The following is a 7842-nucleotide window of genomic DNA, read 5'->3' as shown; positions in this document are numbered from 1 at the left end:
TTATTAGTTTTTGTTTACATTATTGTTATTGTTGTTTTTCCTAAAACTGTTTTTTTTTATTGACTAATATTTGTATACAAAACTTCTTTTATTGTTAAATATGATCTTTCTGTGATATTTGGTGAAAATATATTCATAAAATATCGAAGAATACACTAGGATCAGTATCTTAGTGGTAGTATAATTATTAAATGAAGAAAGCCATGTAATTAAAATTAGGTTTTTCTGAATTATCGGAATCTCCGATGTTCAAAACATAAATACGAAGACTGTTTTAGGGGAGGGGGAAATAATAAAATAAGAAATGTATATATAAAGGGGTGTATATGCATGACTTACCCGTTTGAAGCCATCACTTATTTCGATAATGCATGAAAGCCAAACTGGTCCCAATTTTTAATTACAACCCTGCCCTCCACTTATGCTCTAAGTAGTATAAGTTATACTAACTTATACTCCTATTCACAGGCCAGCCCACGAATTTTTTTCCCACGAGAGTTCCGGACCCCAGTTATGAACTCATTTGCATACAGCCAATCAGCGCATAACAAGTGATGGACGATAAGATAAGGTCACTTGGATAAGGAATGACCATGCTTCTTTTCTCTTTTAAGAATGCTTGTTGTTCTTGTTTTAATCATGTCTGCCTCAGCGTAGTTATTTGTGTTGTTTACTTTGTAAAATTGTAAAGGGAGAGGGTTGCTAGCACATCACCCTCTACCTACAGTTTTCGTCACTACATCTTTACCATAACAAAATCCTATAATAGGTATAGATGCAAATTTATCTAATTACTTGTCTCCTAAAACAGGCATAACTTGGCGATCGGTCGACTTACAACAGTTCTTCGTCTTGGGTTTACTTGGAAGGGTGTGTTTGTTAACTTGACAACAAGATCAAGGCGAGCTCTGATTGGCTGTGTACAAATGAGTTCGTTACTGGGGTCCGGAACTCTCGTGGAAAAAAAATTTCCCGGCCAACCCAAACACTTTCCTTTTTTTCTGGATGGACTAGGCATTTGACATCTCCACTTGAATTCTGCTGATTTGCTTTTTCATGTAACTTTGATCATTTGCTTTTGTAAATGCTAACACATTTCTTCAGTTAAACCTCTGAAATCTAATGACAATTACCTCAAGCCAACAAGGATGTCTTTACATGGTAGATCGACCTGCTTGAACTTGGAACCAAATCTCTTAAATTACAGAATGTCTTTAACCATAGATTTGTTTGATCTGGTTCTGAACAACATTAGTGATGACCATGAAACATTATTCCACCAACAAATTATTATATATGTTCTGTTTAACTAAAATAGAGAGGGATTGCCTATTATGTCATGTCTCTCTATCACCGGAACCCCTGTGATGGTCTTTGGGTATTTCATTATGGCCAGTTTTCAAATGCTGCATAACATAAAAATCTACAAATTCATATCATCATCATCATCTAACTGCTAACTCCCGTCTTCCATGCTGGGGTGGGTTGGACTGTTTGACAGGTCTGAGGACAGCATTGTGCTCACATGTCTGCTTTGCCATGCTCTCTATGGCTGGATGCCTTTCTTGGTGTTAACTACTTCACAGGATGTTCTAAGAACTGAAGCAGTATGTATGTGGATGTATGAATTGCAGTAAGGTCTGTTTAAATGAATTCAAGATGGATAATAATAAATGAATTCAGAGACAAATTACAATAAACCACAAGGAAACATTTTATTACAACTGCAAAAATTTATAATAAAGCAAATTGGTAAGATATTTCAGTTGTTAAAACTTAATATATATTTAAATGTTTATCAAATTGTAGAATAGAGATTAAAGAAAAACCTAAAATACAGTATCACAATTATTCTGGTTACTTCTATTCAAAGATTGGTAGAATGCTAAGCATAGCTTTGAAGATTCTGGCTTGAAATCTGTTCAAACTGAAAACTGCCAAGTGAAATCAAAATTGTTTGCACGTCAAAGTCCCTGGTTGCTCATAGCAAAACTCTCCTCCCTGGGGACTTAATGAGCCAGAACTTCCCATTTTATAACTGACAAACAGATGCAAGGCTAGTCCATCACATTAAAGATGTGGGCGGTTCAAGTAAAACTAAATGGATCTGACCATCACATGATGAAGCAAAATGGGCAGTCAAAAGTAAACAGCTACAATGTTGGCAGCTAAAGTTCGCAAGCGTTCTTGCTTCTACTACAGAGCTTTTTATATCAGTCTAGTTTTTCTCACACATTGCTTATAGATTTGTGCTGAGTCAACTAAGATGCCTTTACATGATTGCACAACTAGCTAGAAATAACAGTCAGCTCAATAAAATGGGATGGTTACAGTTGAAATGCCTTTGATCATGGGACTTCTCAATCAGAGCTAAGCTGAGTCTAAACAATAACAATACTGCAGAGAACTAGTAACACAGTTTGTATTTGGTCCATGTACACAACAAGATGTTTAGAAGTATTTAAATCATTTAGTAGCAGCAAGGTGAATAGACTATGATAATAACACAAGGAACAACCATAGAAATGAATAAGATACAACTGTCAGTTTAACTGATTTGAGTTGGTATAGAAGTAGTAGCCCCAGAAATGAAATGTGTTGGTAATAAGTTCAAATCTTGCCATGATTAAATTAATCATTAGATCCTTTTGTGATAAATAAAAGATCAGTTTAACTGGAGTTGAGAAGTATCTTGTGTGTGTATTAAACACCAAATTGTAAAGATGATGTGCAAATTTATGAAGTGATAAAATGTTCTATATTTTTTTTTATAACCTGATGAGGTAGTCTTCCTTTGTTTCTCAACCTACTAGAAATAGCTAAATATACCTCTACTTACATCCTAACATCTTAAAGAAAGTGAGTATTGGAGTAGACTCTTATATACAAAAAGATAAGACTGTCATAGCTGGAATGCTTGTGATCATTGGTATGTATGATCTGAGGCTGTATTAACAATAACAGTTTTTCGACACCGTAGTTTGTTAGTCTGTGTCATTTTTAGTTTGATCAGTGTCTCTAGAGAACAAATTTATGGTTATGTTGGAAGAGCAGTAAACACACAAGCGGCCAAATCCATTCTTTTTATCTGGTAGTTGACAGGTTGAATGATAGTATGTACCAATAACAGCACCAATAAAATAATTCATAGCAAAATAGTGTCCCTGATAAGCTTGAAAATCTAGACAGTTAAACAAATAGAATAAGGTGGTGGCTACTCTTTTACTTGTTTCAGTCATTTGACTTCGGCCATGCTGGAGCACCGCCTTTATAGCCGAGCGCATCAACCCCAAAGCTTATTCTTCGTAAGCCTAGTACTTATTCTATCGGTCTCTTTTGCTGAACCGCTAAATTATGGGGATACAAACACACCAGCATCGGTTGTCAAGCGATGCTGGGGGAACAAACAAACACAAACATATACACACACATACATATATATACATATATGACAGGCTTTTTCCAGTTTCCGTCTACCTAATCCACTCACAAGGCTTTGGTCGGCCCGAGGCTATAGTAGAAGACACTTGCCCAAGGTGCCACGCAGTGGGACTGAACCCGGGACCATGTGGTTGGTAAGCAAGCTACTTACCACACAGCTGCTCCTGTAAACTAATGGAATGTGTGATTGCTGAGTGGAAGATTGAAATAGCTTAGTGATGCAGCTTGGAGTTTCATTTCCTCAAGCTTGAAGTTCTTCTAGAGAAGTTTCTGAGTAACATATCTATAAAAGACTAAAGTCTCGTCTAAGAAAAGATATGTCCCATGCCCATTTAGCATTATAGTAAAGGTATATAAGATCTGTGGCCATAACCCTAAATGGGTGATGGTGACCCTTTTTATACCATCTTGCCTGAAACCACCTCTACCCCTATGATACACACTTCTTGTTTAAATTAAAATTTTCCGAGCCTGGCAAGCCTTATTTGTCCAGTTGTTGCCCATAGTTGAACAACTCTCAGTCATGATGTCTGAGATTTAGGAGAGAAGATTGACTATTGTAATGCCTATGAATTTCCCACATGCATCAGTGGTGTAAGAAAAATGGGTCCAACTGGAAACTAAAGACTAGTCAGTGGTATGGAAGAGGGAATAAAAATACAAATTCTCTTGTTTTTCATTTGACAAATAGGGCTAAGGTCTGTCATGAGCTGTAGTCCTAATAAGGCTGTAATCTAACTCAGTTTCTATAGTGTATAAGTGACTAACATTCCAGCATTCTCTACTGGATAGGATGCTAGTCTGTTGTAGGGTTAACTTCCCAGCTATTGCTGGAACTCATTTACAACTAAGCAGACTGGAGTAACATGAAATAAGTGCTTTGCTCAAGAGCACAGTGCACTACCTGGTCTGACAATTGAAACCACAACCTTATGATTGTGAGTGCAACATCCTAATCACCAGGTCACATGCCTTCACTTTAACAAACAGCTTGTTTGAATTTAATATTTCATTTGGGACTGGAAGAGTCACTTCGTTATTTAACATCAAACCAGGTCAAGTACCTTTAACAAATAGAGTTTACTCTTACAAGTGTCTGCACCTGGATTCTGGTTCCTTTCTTGCTCATTTTTCTTACAGATGTTCAAGCTGGACATGTCACATCAATCTCCTCAGTCTGGTGGGGTTTATTAAAAAAATCATAGGCACTGTCCCTGTCTTTAATTGTGAAAAAAAATAATACTTATCTACTCGCACCTTTATATGGATTCTGGTTCTGATTACAAGCTCTGTGTGATTACTGGTGTTCATACAGACTATTTCATGTTAAATACAATATATTATTTTAATGAATGCAGACAAAAATTGTCCAGATGAATGCCTTCAGTTCTGAGAAGCCCAATGCTTAATAGAAAACTTTCACTGTTTCAGGTACAAAACCTTTCAATACTATTCATATCACTAGAATACTTTTGGATTCCAGTACAAATAAAAATTCTATTTGGCTTGACATGTATAGACAAAGTGAAGAGGAAATGGGACACATATTTAGGTATATGGATTCATAAACTTCATTTCCATTTGTTGAGATAACAAACAATTCTTTAAGGTGTACTGATTTGACCAATCAGAACCAATGCTATTATATTTTACAGGATATTTTAAAATTAAAAATAACAATTTTTTTACCATTATTGCTTCATGTTGGACATTCTTTTATTCTTTTCTTCTTTTACTTGTTTCAGTCATTTGACTGTGGCCATGCTGGTGCATTGCTTTGAAGAATTTTAGTCAAACATATCAATCTCAGTACTTTTTTGTAAGCCTGGTACTTATTCTATCAGTTTCATATGTTGCACTGCTAAGTTATGGGGATGTAAACATACCAACACCAGTTCTCAAATGGTGGGTGGGAGGGGGACAATGAGTCACACACGCACACACACACACACACACAACAGGCTTCTTTCATTTTCTGCCTTCCAAATCCACTCACAAGGCTTTGGTCAGCCTGAGGCTATAGTAGAAGACACTTGCTCAAGGTGCCATGCAGTGGGACTGAACCTCGAACCATGAGATTGGGAGGCAAACTTCTTACTACACAGCCATGCCTGCACCTATTGATAAAATTAAATACTTTTGTTGACATTTGTTGATTCCTAAATGTATTGACCTTTATTTTTACAATGAATAAAGTTGTTAGTAGTTCAGAGCTTTCAAGGTTAACATGTTACAAACACATTAAACTGTGTACCACTGTTCTGTCTTCTCTTTTTTGTCTTCCAATTCTTGTGTTTTTCACCTTTTATTTTCTTTGGATAATGATAAACAAGCGAAATTGCTCTTTAACTGCTAAATACACATGTCAACAACACTGCTCCACTATCACCACTACTTGGTGTTATTCACAACATTTCACTTGCAGTCTCTCTGATCAACAACAAATTTAAGTATCAGCAAAGCAATCACAACTATAAACGTCACTGACAAGAACTGTCATAACATCATTACCATCACCACCACCACCACCACCAACAACAACAATGGTAAACTTCGTATCACTGCTAGCATCACTTTTGTTGTTGTCTCTTTAACTGCATTACTTAAACGGTTCAATTTGCAACCATAAGCTTCTGGGTTTGATCAACAGATTGACTGGAGCTGGTAAGTCAGAGAGCTGCACCAGGATCCAGTCTGTTTTGACTTGGTTTCTATGGCTGGATGCCCTTCCTAATGCCAACCACTCCACAGACTGTACTGGATGTCTTCTACATGTCACTGGCACGGATGCCTTTTTCATGTTGCCAGTACTGGCCATGACTATGATGTCACACTTAGCTTGTCATATCTTCTCAAGCACAGCAAATTGCCAGAAGTTTCAGTCACTTGTCATCTTGGACAAATGTTATTTTCTAAAACCTCTGCCAATTCTAAAAAAAAAAAAAAATCAGTAACATATGTCATGCTTTCATTAATTGCTTTTAGGTGCCTTTGTAGTTGCAAGCAGACATAGACACTCTCTCAGCCCCATCTGCTTCAGCACTGGAACAGCCAGGAAAAGATAGCTGAAGAGAGAGTGTGTGTGTCTGTGTGGGCAGGGTTACCACTCAACTGGTATTTATTACAGCTGAGTAGACTGGAGCAATAAGAAATAAAGTACCTTGCTCAAGGATATAATGTGCCATTCTGTTACTACCTACCTAACATCATTAGTGACAAAAAAATCTATGGGTTTTTTGCTGCACCCTGTACAATTACAGAAGGTTTCGTTTTCGCTTTTTCAAAAACATTATGATCTAAAAGGTAGGCATCCAAGATGCTAGGTAGTGGTGTTAAAACAGACAATGAATTAACTCCTCTTGTGGAGGCACAATGGCCCAGTGGTTAGGGCAGTAGACTCGCGGTCATAGGATCGCGGTTTCGATTCCCAGACCAGGCATTGTGAATGTTTATTGAGCGAAAACACTTAAAGCTCCACGAGGCTTCGGCAGGGGTTCACCGCAACTTTCTCTCACTCTTACTTCCTGTTTCTGTTGTGCCTGTAACTCAAAGGGTCAGCCTTGTCACACTGTGTCATGCTGAATATCCCCGAGAACTACGTTAAGGGTACATGTGTCTGTGGAGTGCTCAGCCACTTGCACGTTAATTTCACGAGCAGGCTGTTCCGTTGATCGGATCAATTGGAACCTTTGACGTCGTAAGCGACGGAGTGCCAACAACAATAATGTAGGCTGTAGCAGGATTTGAACTTAAAAGGCAAGGGGGGGGAATAAATATTATAAGGTATTCCATCCGACATTGGCATGATATAGCTTGATAAATGTTTCAACAGCAGACATTCCATGTATACTGGTTCAAACCATGATGGAAACCTACAACCTCGTGGTCATGGGCTTAGCATCCCTATCCTCTAGGCTAGACATCTTCACTTCCCATTTTATGGAATGTTACTTCATTCATTTCTCAAGTTATTAATTTCATAACATATTGCTATCTTGATCATTCTTGTAAACCCTATCATACTGATTTCAAACCTGTTATTTGATATTAATATTTGGCTAACAAAAGGAAATATTAGGATAAAATATTTGCAATATTCTACATCGTTAATCGAAAAAAATACGAAACTCTAATCAAATCCTAATGTTAATGCATAACTGGTTTCGCACTAGAGGTTCAACAGGATATTAGGTAACAGCCTGATTATGTAACCATGTGCTCTTCATAGTTGGCAGTGGGAGAAAATGTGTGTATTTGTCCATGCTTAACAGTTTCCGTTTGTTTACATGCTCGTAACTTAGCAGCTCAGCAAAAGACTATGATAGAATAAGTACCAGGCTTATATATATATATGTGTGTGTGTGTATATATATATATATATATATATATATATATATATAT

This window comes from Octopus bimaculoides, chromosome 7 (genome assembly GCF_001194135.2).
Source record: "Octopus bimaculoides isolate UCB-OBI-ISO-001 chromosome 7, ASM119413v2, whole genome shotgun sequence".
Lineage (NCBI taxonomy): Eukaryota > Metazoa > Mollusca > Cephalopoda > Octopoda > Octopodidae > Octopus > Octopus bimaculoides.
Note: the sequence above shows the minus strand (reverse complement) of the source record.